We start from the raw sequence: 13,282 nt of genomic DNA, 5'->3' as shown, positions 1-13,282 counted from the left end.
CTTAACTAGCACTGTTATGCCCGGCTGTTGCAGGGGAATATTTGAACAGTGGGTGTTGGCACATCCCATATGTGCTCAAATACTAATTGTGCAATGGGAGCAAGCTAATCCTTTTGTGTTGAGAGATGTATTTTCCTGGGGCACAATATTACTGGCTGTGAATCCATCAAAGCTGCTTGTGTCAAAATAAAAAGGAATATCCATGCTTTCAGTGGGGTTTTTTGGTATGTATGATTTAAAAGACAGGAATAGATGTACATGAAATTGATGTATCTCAAACATGTAAATTTTGATGTACATGAAAGATATAAATACTAAATGGAAAAATTCTTACCAATAATCTCCTTTCTGCTAGCATCTCCCACAAGACATCTCTCCACACTGCAGCTGTTGAAGGGGGTCCAAAGTTGCCGTGCTGCATGCGCTGGCCACCCCTCTTCCCCCCAGCTTGGTGCCAGATGAGTCATTCCAGTGCTGCATAGGACTCATAGAAAGATATTAGTAACTTCAGTGGGAACACAACTCTGTATAACTGGCATGTGGCCAGCAGCTCCAGATAGATTACTCATTAAGCCAATGAAATTTGACCCAGAGACGAGAAGAAAGGGTTAAGAAAAAGATCTGCTCGCCACTGCTGAAAACAGGCAAGAAAAACAGCCAGGGGAACAAAAGAAACAGTAGCAACTAAACTTGCCAACGGAGGGCTGCCAGGCAGGCAGGGAATCTGGCGGCAAGCAGGAGCAGGACACGTGGTCAGTGCATGTAGCACTGCACCTTTGGCCCCCCTCTGTGAGCTGCAGCATGGAGAGGAGCAGCCCAGATGTCTCAGAATCGTGAGAGACGCTAGACTACAGAAAATATGTCTGCTGAAGTTCTGTATCATTTAAATAATTTTAAAATCACCTCAGCATGTAAGAGCTTTACATGGTCTCTAATTTAACTGCATCCCGCTCACCATTTGAACAAAATACGCTGTTTCAGCGATTTTAAAGGATAGGACTATCATTCTATCCAAACACACACTAACACGGAAGATATGGACTCATTTTTTACTCACATACTTTCCTCTATAAATACAGGCCTTGACATTTAAAATCACATTCAATTAATATACTTTTTATTTTAAGCATTATTTTATGAAATAATTATAATATATCAACCACAGTCCTGCAATCTCTAGCATGCCTGATGGACATTTGATGGAGTTCCCTACCAACAGGCAAATTTTTTTATAAAGATTGAGAGATTGTTAGTTTCCAGAGACCTTTAACTACTGTCCCGCACTCAGCAGCACCAATGTTGGTATAAGAGAGAAGAGAATTAGGCCCAGAGTTTTAAACCTGGTGTTAAATATAATAAAAACAAAAACAGGCTACCAAAAATAATTATTGAATCATCAAAATGTTAACATGCCTAAGCTGAATCTTATCAAAATTTAAGCCCGAACCCAGCAAAGACTTAAGCATGTGCACAATTGACTCATGTGACTAGACCCTATTGAAATCTCTGGGACTACTGAGTGAGTGATCTAATGCACATGCATAAGACCTTACAAGATTGGGGTTTTAAATGATAATTTTCTGAATCAAGGACCAAAGTGGGAGTGTGCTAATAAAGTTTGCAGATGATACAAAGCTGGGAGGTATTGCTAATTTAGAGAAGGACAGGGATACCCTACAGGAGGATCTGGATGACCTTGTAAACTGGAGTAATAGGAATAGGATGAAATTTAATAGTGAGAAGTGTAAGGTCATGCATTTAGGGATTAATAACAAGAATTTTAGTTATAAGCTAGGGCCGCATCAACTAGAAGTAACGGAGGAGGAAAAGGACCTTGGAGTATTGGTTGATCATAGGATGACTATGAGCTGCCAATGTGATATGGCTGTGAAAAAAGCTAATGTCGTCTTGGGATGCATCAGGAGAGGTATTTCCAGTAGGGATAAGGAGGTTTTAGTACCGTTATATAAGGCACTGGTGAGACCTCACCTGGAATACTGTGTGCAGTTCTGGTCTCCCATGTTTAAGAAGGATGAATTCAAACTGGAACAGATACAGAGAAGAGCTACTAGGATGATCCGAGGAATGGAAAACTTGTCTTATGAAAGGAGACTCAGGGAGCTTGGCTTGTTTAGCCTAACTAAAAGAAGGTTGAGGGGAGATATGATTGCTCTCTATAAATATATCAGAGGGATAAATACCAGAGAGGGAGAGGAATTATTTAAACTCAGTACCAATGTGGACACAAGAACAAATGGATATAAACTGGCCACTAGGAAATTTAGATTAGAAATTAGACGAAGGTTTCTAACCATCAGAGGAGTGAAGTTTTGGAATAGCCTTCCGAGGGAAGTAGTGGGGGCAAAAGATCTATCTTGCTTTAAGATTAAACTCGATAAGTTTATGGAGGAGATGGTATGATGGGATAACATGGTTTTGGTAATTAAATATTCATGGTAAATAGGCCCAATGGACTGTGATGGGTTTTTAGATGGGGTAAGATCCAAGTTACCCGGGAAAGAATTTTCTGTAGTATCTGGCTGATGAATCTTGCCCATATGCTCAGGGTTTAGCTGATCGCCATATTTGGGGTCGGGAAGGAATTTTCCTCCAGGGCAGATTGGAAGGCCCTGGAGGTTTTTCGCCTTCCTCTGTAGCATGGGGCACGGGTCACTTGCTGGAGGATTCTCTGCTCCTTGAGGTCTTCAAACTACAATTTGAGGACTTCAATAGCACAGATATAGGTGTGAGGTCTTTTTTAGGAGTGGTGGGTGAAATTCTGTGGCCTGTGTTGTGCAGGAGGTCGGACTAGATGATCATAATGGTCCCTTCTGACCTAAATATCTATGAATCTATGAACCATATCTTTCTATTAGATCTTGTCTGTATTAAAAGTTGCATAGGTTTCACTAAAGAGATGCTTCTAAGTGGATTTATTTAAACCAGCACAAACCACACAGGTTTGCACTGGTTTAAACTAAGCTGATTTACCTTTAGTAAAACGAGCAATTTTTAATACAGACAAGGCTTTTGTTTCTGTAAAGCACACAATACATTGAGTGTGTTGCAAAAATAATAGTAATAAATAAAAGTGTCCTCTTGCTTGTGTAATATGCATTTTTTGCCAAAGGAAAAGGTTAAGATGTCTAAGAAAAACAATGTAGTTGTAGCCATATCGGTCCCAGTATATTAGAGAGAGACAAGGTAAGTGAGGTAATATCTTTTATTGGACCTTGTGTTGTCATCTTGTCTCTCTCTCACCAACAGGAGTTGGTCCAATAAATGATATTACCTCACTCATTTTGTCTCTCAAAAAGATACAGGACATTTTCACAGCAGTTTAGAAGTTAGCTATATTTATTAGAATGTCAAATTAATGTGAATAAAGCTTGACTGCATATTTTCTAGGAAAAATAATGGCCACTATCCCAGCCTGTCATCAGCTGCCAGAAAACATGCTCCCCTATTTATTATTATGAGAATATAAAAATGTTTAAAAATTAACTCTGTGTGTTAATTTGATGTAGTGTTTGCTACTGCTATAATCTTGGCTTTTTATAATCTTTCTTTTCCTAACAGTTAACTAACCAGAAAGCAGGATTTCATCCTCAGCATGCCATTAGGTTTATATTGGTTGATATTTCAGAATTGAAGTATCAGTCACAACACCATTAAATAGCTAAAAGAGCAAATACTGTTCATACTCAAAATGGCTTTTTCTCCCTCACACTCATTCTCTTGGACATCATTGCAGCCTTCCGCCTTGTGGAGTATTCACTATCTCCTTAGTTCTGCAGCCATGATTTTTTTCCTCTTCTTGGATGTTTGATTCCACATATCAAACTCCTCCGCTTGGTAGTAGCTCTGCCTCTGCACAAGGCCCCCTCTTCTAAGGCAACCTAAAAGGTTTCATTCTTGAATCTGGTTTCTGCACAATTTCTTATGCTTGATTATATTATGTCCCCTTCCTTTGTCTTTCTGTCATTTTTACATGATGATACTCAGTTCTGTATATTTTGGTATTTTTAATACCCAGCCCTTTTAACCTTCTCTCTTCCTGATCTCATCAATTAAACTGTAATCTCAATTTCTTTCAACTACTTCTTAAAAAGTTACCTGAGGCAACAAAGGTAATCCTCAAATCCAATTCTGTATTTTATATCCTCTTTTCAACTCAGACCTTCCATTTGCCTCTGGCTATAACCTTGGCATTATCCTTAACTCTCTTCATCTTCTGCAGCTCCTATTTTAGCAAATCAACCTAGCTGCATTTCTACAATGTTGCCCATGTAAGAGCTCTACCTGTGCCAAAACTATCACTACCTTTGTCTCCTCAGCTTGACTATTACAAGGCCCCTTTTTATGGTCTTCCTAATTTTCAAGCTCTATAAAACGTAGGAAGGAAGTAGGATAAGATAACAGGAAACCACCATTCTTGGAAAACTAAAAGAACAAATGTTATTAACCTAGTTGGCTCTTTCGTCCAGAGTGCACCACACCAACTATGGGATGGGATGTTAGATGGGGTAGGATCTGAGTTACCTAGGAAAGAATTTTCTGTAGTATCTGGCTGGTGAATCTTGCCCATATGCTCAGGGTTTAGCTGATCGCCATATTTGGGGTCAGGAAGGAATTTTCCTCCAGGGCAGATTGGAAGAGACCCTGGAGGTTTTTCGCCTTCCTCCGTAGCATGGGGCATAGGTCATTTGCTGGAGGATTCTCTGCTCCTTGAAGTCTTTAAACCACAATTTGAGGACTTCAATAGCTCAGACATAGGTGAGAGGTTTTTCGCAGGAGTGGGGTGGGTGAAATTCTGTGGCCTGAGTTGTGCAGGAGGTCAGACTAGATGATCATAATGGTCCCTTCTGACTTTAGTATCTATGAATCTATGAACTAGTGCCAGTAATAGCTCTACAAAGAAAGTGATGCCTTGAAAAGCAATTGCTCTCCAGCAAGCAGTGGGGTTCAGTGCCGTAATCCTGAATGCAGCTGTCATTATGAAGGTAATAGCATCCAGTACCAGGAGCACAGTATCCTAGCTGGTAAACTCACCAGCTTAGGCAGGCATTTCCTCCCCGCTGCCGCTTATTACCCCAAAACACTGTCAGCACAATAATTAGTTTAGCAATAAAAGGCTTTGGGCATAGTTTTTAGAGGTGCTGAGAACTCCCATTACTCCAACAGGCGTTAGTGCTCAGCACCTTTGAAATATCAGAGATTTGTCCGTAGGTCTGATGGAAGAAAATATGGTTGATTGACCAGGAGAAGTGTGAGAAACAATAGCACTACAGAAAGGATACCATGAGAAAGGATACCCGTCATCATTTCTTCCCCCACCCCACGTCCATTACTGTATTTTGAAACAGTCGTTGGGGAGCTAGCAAATCTCCCTCAGGTACAGCTCATACCTGAGTGATTTACCATTACTGGGCAGCCCTAACATTTAACCTTTAAACAGAGGGAAAGCAGTTTAGGAATAACTACCCAAATTATTTCCCTCAAACAGTGTCAGAGATTTCACAGAGATTTTTACAAGAGAGTTAAGTTTTTCAGGCATCTGAGAAAATCCTGCTAGCTGAGGCCTGAAGTGAAGTTGAGTTAAAAACAGGCTGTGTGGTTGGATTTCTATGAGAGGAAAATCTATTATGTGAAGGATCCTATTAAAAAGTTAGGCCTGAATCTCAACCCATGTCTATTTTTGTATATAAGCTCTTTGATTTTATTCTGCAGTGTTTGTATAACTTTCTGGAATTTTATCTGTAAACTAAATGATCCTATTTAAAGTGACTGGATCTATTGTTGGTGCAAACAGGCCAATCCACAGAGAAGGGTTATCAAAGGAAATCCTGTCTCTGTCCCATCAGCCAGGGAGGCAGAGAGAACCAGTTGTAGAACAACCCCTGTCCTAGGTTCTCAAGGACTTAAAGAATAACTGGATGGGGAATTGAGCTTGTGGGTGCAATATATTCGTATTGGGAGTGTTCTTTGTATCGGCATCGTGCCTAGCAGGCCCCATCATGGACCTAGACCCCACTGCACTAGGCACTGAAAAAACACAACCAAGAGCTTGTAGTTAAGTAAATGTCTGGGGTCTCTCTGTGTTAACATGGTGAATGGAGGTGAGGAGAGACCCAGATCAAGAAATGTTTGTGACAAATTTTTTTAACAGTGAGGGTAATTAACTGCTAGAACAATTTAACTGGCGTTGTGGTGGATTCTCCATCACTTGAAGTCTTTAAAACAAGACTGGACATCTTTCTAAAAGATATGCTAAACTCAATCAGAAGCTATGGGCTTCATGCAGAAATTACTGGGTGAGGTTCTAAGGTCTACATTTTGGCATTAAAATCTATGATATACTAAATATCAGCAAGCACTGATATCTCACAGAAATAGTACCTTAAAGGACAAAGAAATCACAGGCAAAGAAAACTGAAGCTTGATGTTGTCTAACTATTATTTTCTTTGTGTCATATCTGAAGGAGAGACTTAATGGCCTCTATGAAGACAGAGCCTATATTTTGCCCTATCTTCAGAAGAGATGATAATTTTATGACTAGCCAGAAACTTGCAATTAATGCTTGGGTTTGCCTGTGTCCAGCAGTAGTTTCCATCTTCAGCAGTAATGCCAGAGTGTATCCAAGTACCCCTTTCAGCTCTTTCTCTAATGGAATTTGATAGTAGTTTTGCTCAGCTCCGCTCTGCAGCCCACAAGCAGCTTCCACCGCCCCACGAACTGCTCCACCAGCCGGTCCACAAACTGCTCCGCATCCCACCAGCAGCTCCCGCCGTCCTATGAACTGCTCCACCAGCCTGTCCACAAGGCACTCCAGCCGTCCCGCAAACTTCTCCACAATATATCTTCAGGCTCCCCCACTACTTAACACAACACTCAGTGATTTCAGCTCTTAGTCAGTTCAGCTCTTTGGTGAATTCAGCTTGTAGTAGGGGAGCCTCAGTGCTGGTGCACCATTAGCCCAAAGTGAGCTCAGCAGTCTGTAAGTAGACGCCTAATGAAATCAAAATTAGCTCTGATATTCCACAGTGGAGAGAGGAGGAAGTGCAATTAGCATGTAAGGCCCCCACCAAAGGGCCCATGCCACCAAGTATTAATACTTGTCCCCAACCTCTCTCAATTCACAGAGTTTTGGAACCCATGACCCTTGCCTAGCAGTGCTACTTAGTTGATGGTGACTCCATCATAACAAAAGGCCAAGTACAGTTCCAAGCACAGTTCCCATAATCAGGGTAATAACAATTTATTCTTCCTGCCCCGATAACAGAGACACTGGGGATCCCACAGCAGCCAAAGTGATCATTTGGGCAGCTTAGGCCTCATTCTAGGCGGGGTGGGTGTGCTATGCAAATGAGCTCGGCCTCTGAAGTTCTTTTCAACAAGTTGCCACACCTCACCACCAGATGTCAGGGTGGAGCTCATCCTGACACTGCTTACATGTCTAATACGTTATTTTCCAGTCAGATATCAGTGCTGCGATTACAATATATAGGCAATCAGCCAAATCTCGGGCAATAATGAAGCTACCAAGTTTTATTTTGTTTTTTTTTTTTACTCTCTCTCAGTACACAACATTATTTAAGGCAAAATCTGTACCTGGTAGGACTAACTACATTACTGAACTCACAATATTCTGCCAACTCACAATATTCCAGTTTTTGTTTCAGAGGTTGATAGTGATCCAGTGCTTATGCCTACTTGGCTCTGGGACCTTGGCCATTAAAAGGACCAGTCACTTTAAGTACACTTAAGCCTTTCAGAAGGGGTTCATGAGGTTTATTCCTTTCCTATAGTCAGATAGCTGGTTAAAGTAAGATGGCCAATGCAAACAAGGGAAACTCCTTTCTGGCACTTGCTGTTAAACAGACCACCCCACAGCAAATTCCCAGAATAAGATACTCCCTGCTAAGGCAGTAATTGAAACTGCAACCATGAACTTATCTTTTGAAAGTTCAGACAAGCAGTTGGAAGAAAAAATACGCCACAGTGTACAAATGCTAGCCAGATAGGTAGGTGGACTTAAACAGGCCCACATATGAATGTTGTTATGAATCATGGGAAAGATGAAGCCTCAAGCACCTGGCAGTGTAGCTACAGATGCTATGATTTCTCCCCCCACAAAGAAAAAAATTTGTTTTTATAACCCAACTAGCAATTACAGACTGCATGGAAGAGGTAAAAATGTACATTTTAAATTCTCTAAAACCTCTACATTCAAGAACACAGATAGCATTAGGTGCTGTGGAGTGAGAATACTGTATTTGTACCATATCTCTAGAGTCACTACAAAGCACTGCAGTACTCACAGCCTTTTACAGACCTGTGGAGTAGAAGAGGACTAAGACTGAGTTAGGGTTTCTCATCTTGCTGCATTTTATTTGAGCCACATGAATCAATAAATGCTTGGTTCCTTATGTAGCATTAGTTAGTGATCCATAGGTCATCAGCATTTTACCCGCTCGGTTGAAAATATGCTTGTGAAAAAGCTTAAAAATTGGGCTGATTTTCACAGCTTTTGTGGTAAAGTTGCCTGGTCACGTCTGCTGAGAATTTCATCCTAAACTTGTAAAACTCTGCAAAATTATTTTGGTTTATAGCTAAATAAAACAAAAATGGTATAAGTCTCAGATTCCTTTTCCAGCTGTCCTATGCACCATCCATTCACTTCACACTCATGCTATGCAGCTTTAAGCTCTAATGGACACACATTTTCTCCTATATGGTAGTTTCCCTGGCTTGTCTTGAAAAGAGATTCTGTCTCCATATGTTCTGGGAACTGTAATTCAAATACTCTCCTATCTGCCCAGCTAATGAGGTCAGAACAACTCCCTATATAACAAACTATGTATAGAACTAACAGGACATACATTAGATGGAATGAAAACTAGCTCACTGATAGGTCTCAAAATTAGTTGTTTGTGGGGAGACAACAATGAGTGGGGCCATTTCTAGCGGAATTGCTTAGGGATTGGTTCTTGGGCCAAAGCTATTAATTTTTTTATCAGTGATCTAGACATGATACAACATTTTTGCTGGTAAAGTTTGCAGATGATTGGTGAGCCTACAGGTTACTGTTACAGTGTGACCTGAGTTATCTAGTTAAATGGTCACAATCCAAAAAAATACGTTTTAATACAGCCAAATGCAAGGTAATACACCTGGGAACAAAGAATGCAAGCTATACCTACTGGATGGGGAACCATCTTAGAAAGCAGTGATTCAGAGAAGGACTCCACAATGCAAAGTGGGCAGATAGGGTGTGACTCAAAGTGCAACACGCGCATGGTCTGATACCTCCAGCTGAGTACACTAGCATGGGCTCAGTGCACATTTATACAAATTTAGGGATTTTAAGTGTGTGGGGATTGGTGGGTGGGTTAGGCAACAACACGTGGCAGAACATTTGTCAAGTCTGCAGTGTAGACATACCCTGTAACAGCTACATGAGGCTACATCATGACCGCAAATCTGGGCTGATATTGAAAGTTAGATCATAAGCAAACAGTGTGAATGAGCAGTAAAAATACCATAACAGCAATGCTGACTAAAGCACAAGGAGACCTCTGCACTTGCATTCCTTTTAAAGTCACAGATGGCACTCAGGGATTTTTTTTCCCTCTAACATTTTCCAAGTCTATCTGACCCCAACGTGCACTATAATATAAATAACAATTTTTGTGCCAAACCCATGATTCTTCATACATGAAGTATTCTCAAAGTAGGATGAAGTAAACCTTTCTGCACTGCACTTATCATCCTACCTGTTATGGTAGACCCCTCAATGTTAGTCAATGGGAAATATGAAAGGACTACGCTTCCCAGATCTTTGGGGGAGTCTCTTGTACTCCAAACACATTCAAAAAAATTAAACAAAACATGATAGACAAACCACTGTCTCTTCAAGTATTCTCAGCCTATGACGATGACAATCTGTTACCACTGGGGTTTTGTCTGTTGTGGTTTTAGTGTAGCAAAAGAGGTCACTGAAAAGTTATTGGGGCCAGTTAGATCCCAAATCTATTATGCAGGTATTCAGCATCAGATTGTTTTTATTATGAGGAAGCATTTATGATATGATTATATGACTCTTTCAGCATTGTTCATAGCTAAGGCTACATTTTAGTCATGCGTATTTTTAGTAAAAGTCATGGACAGGTCACCGACAGTAAACAAAAATTCTCAGCCCCTGACCTGTCCATGACTTTTACTATATACCTCTAACTAAAACTTGGGCCAGGAGATCGCAGGTGCTCTGGGGAGGCTGGCCGGGGGTGCTGCAGGTACTGAGGTGGCCCCTGCTGGGGGCGGGGTGGACAGAAGAGGTGGGGAACACCCCCCCGGTAAGGGCACCCCAACTCCCTACCCCAGCCCTGAGCCCCCTCGCACCCAAACTGCTGCTGCTGCCCCAGGGGCTGCCCAGCTCGGGCAGCCCCTGTACCAGCACTGGACACTGCAGAAGTCACCATGGAGGTCACAGAAAGTCACGGAATCCCTGCTCTCCATGATAGACACACAGCCTTATTCATAGCATCATAGTTTCAGCAGTTTTTGATTTTCAAATAAAATGCACCAACATAGTCTTGGGGGTCTGAGACCTCAGATAACATTTGCCTTATGTATCGTCACAATTGTCCAGCAAAGTGAGTTTCTTTGAAGATAACACTGTCAAACTTATTTTCTGGGAAGCTTACTCTTGTTAGGAAGAATTTCTGGGGAAGCCACAATTGTCAGATACATTTTCTGGCAGCCCACACTTGACAGATGCTGTAGCTGTTGCAAAGACTCGCTGTTACGGGACAAAGACTCGTATTGAACATGCACATTGAATGTCTGAATGCATATATTGTTTGGATTTTGTTGAACCACAAATGGTATAATAAATCTTTGCGTAAGACACGGATGTTTCTCAGTGACCTGGGTACAGAAACTACTGGTGCAGGAAAGGAACACTGCAGCCTTGCCTCAGGCTGCTAGGAAAGCAGTGTCTAGTGTGCTGGGTACTGATCCAAAGCCTGAGAAACGGGGAAGATGTTACATCTGTTCCAGAAAAATGCATCAAAAATGTGCAATGTCTAAAACTTTGTATGTTCAGAACACGCCACCTACTTGCTCCATTCATTCAAAGTAGTAGGATATTTCCTGTCTGTGTGCTCCTTTTGTGCCTTTTATATTGTTTCTGTGTCTAACTATTTTCATTGTCTAAAATGGGGTCAGTTAGACCCCCAACACAATTCTGTTCAGTGTACGTCTGAATCTAGAAAAGTTTTAATTTGTTCGTTGTTTTATAGTTCACTGGTTACAATAAAGCCAGATTTAAATGCATCATGTTTTTTCCAATTTTGACATAGTAGGAGGGTGGTCAGTCCAACAGCAAGGTTAAAAGCATCTTAAAAAACAGTAAACCTTTTTCATAATATTTAAACCATGTAACCCTTTTTAAGAATCCAATATTTGAGAATGGGAATGATTTCTCACTGCTTTCTATTTTCTTTCCCTAGCCTTTACTGCAGATTACCTACCTACCTGAGTCAACCTACCATTATTTGACAGGATATTATAGGTTCCTTTAAAAAGCAAGGAGGAATTATTTTAGATTTTGATATATTGCAGTGACAGAACTGTGAAAGGTGGTGTTTCACCTTCTTGCAGTTCACCTCCAGCAACCTTAAAATACTGATGAATATAATACTCTTAGTATGGACCAAGTAATTCTGAATCTAGAACGTGTAGTAACACACTTCTTTTAGATTTGTTTTTAAAGTTTATATATATAATCCAGATTGAACATGTGTAAGCACAAAATAAGGGTTGAGTAAGGCTACAGAAAACAAGATCCAACAAAAGACTCAGGAGGAAAGCAAACAAAACAAAACAAACAAAAAACTCTCTTTGTTGAAAGACAAATTAATTTTAGATTTCTTGTCATATAAGGAAGAACATTCCTCACATTTGTTCCCACTGGACAAATTCCTTGGATTTTTTTTTTTTTTTTTTTTGGTCAACAGCAACAGCCTCCTTAGTTTCAGATCTATTCCATGCCTTTCGGAAGCAATACCTAGGAAGATGAAAACTAGAATGCCTGTTTTTCTTATGTGTATACCTTGCTCCTAATAAGTGAAAAGATGCAACAGCCAACAGTTCACTATTGATTTTTCTTTTTTATTTAAAAAGTGCTCTTGAACCAAATAAACTCTTTGCTAAATCTTTACTATTGCTGCATCTGCTCTGAAAGAAATACCATGAGCACTTTAATAAATGGATTAGAAGACGAGGGAATGGTCTATACCAAGGGCAGGCAAACTTTTTGGCCTGAGGGCCACATCGGTTTTCCAAAATTGTATGGAGGGCCGGTTAGGGGAGGCGGTCTCCCCCCAAACATCCAGGTGTGACCCGGCCCCTGCCTCCAATCCAACCCCCACCGCTTCTCGCCCCCCTAGGACTCCTGCCCCATCCAACCCCCCCCCGTCCCCTGATTATCCCCAGACGCTCCACCCCTGCATGCCCCCTGCCGCCCCATCCAACCCCCCCACAATTCCTGACTGCCCCCCCGGGACCCCTGCCCCATCCATCCCCCCTGTTCCCCACCCTCTGACCCTCCCCGACCTCTATCCACACCCCTGACCACACCCTGAATTCCCCTGCCCTCTAGCCAACCCCCCATCCTCCTTACCGTGCTGTCTGGTACACCGGTGGCTGGTGGTGCTACAGCCATGCCGCCCAGAGCACTGGCTCAGGCCACAGCTCTGCAACTTCGCTGCCTAGCTGCCCAGAGCATGGCGCCGGCGGTGCAGTGCACTGAGGCTGCGGGGGAGGGGGAACAGTAGGGGAGGGGCCAGGGACTAGCCTCCCGGGCCAGGAGCTCAGGGGCCGGGCAAGAGGGTCCCGCAGGCCGGTTGTGGCCCGGGGGCCATAGTTTGCCCACCTCTGGTCTACACTATACCGTTAAGTCGACAAGAGAGGCTGGTCTACACGATACAGTTAGGTCGATGAGAGAGGCGTAAGACTTATGTCAGTGTAGTTAGGGTGACACAGTGTCTGTGTAGACACTGCGTTCCTTACATGGATTGTTGGCTGTCTTGTCAATTTCATGGCAGAAGCCCTGAAATTGAAAAGAAAGCCGGGCAGCTAGAGCCCAGCTGTGCCCCCGCTCTCTTGGAGTGCAGAGTGGCTGGACCTTGCTCCCAGCTGGGAGCCGGGGCGAGAAGCCTGGTTGCCTCCTGCTCCGCCACTGGGAGCCAGGCAGCCTGGCACCTTTTAGGGAACAGG

Source organism: Lepidochelys kempii, chromosome 5 (assembly GCF_965140265.1).
Source record: "Lepidochelys kempii isolate rLepKem1 chromosome 5, rLepKem1.hap2, whole genome shotgun sequence".
Taxonomy (NCBI): domain Eukaryota; kingdom Metazoa; phylum Chordata; order Testudines; family Cheloniidae; genus Lepidochelys; species Lepidochelys kempii.
This window is presented reverse-complemented; position numbering follows the sequence as displayed.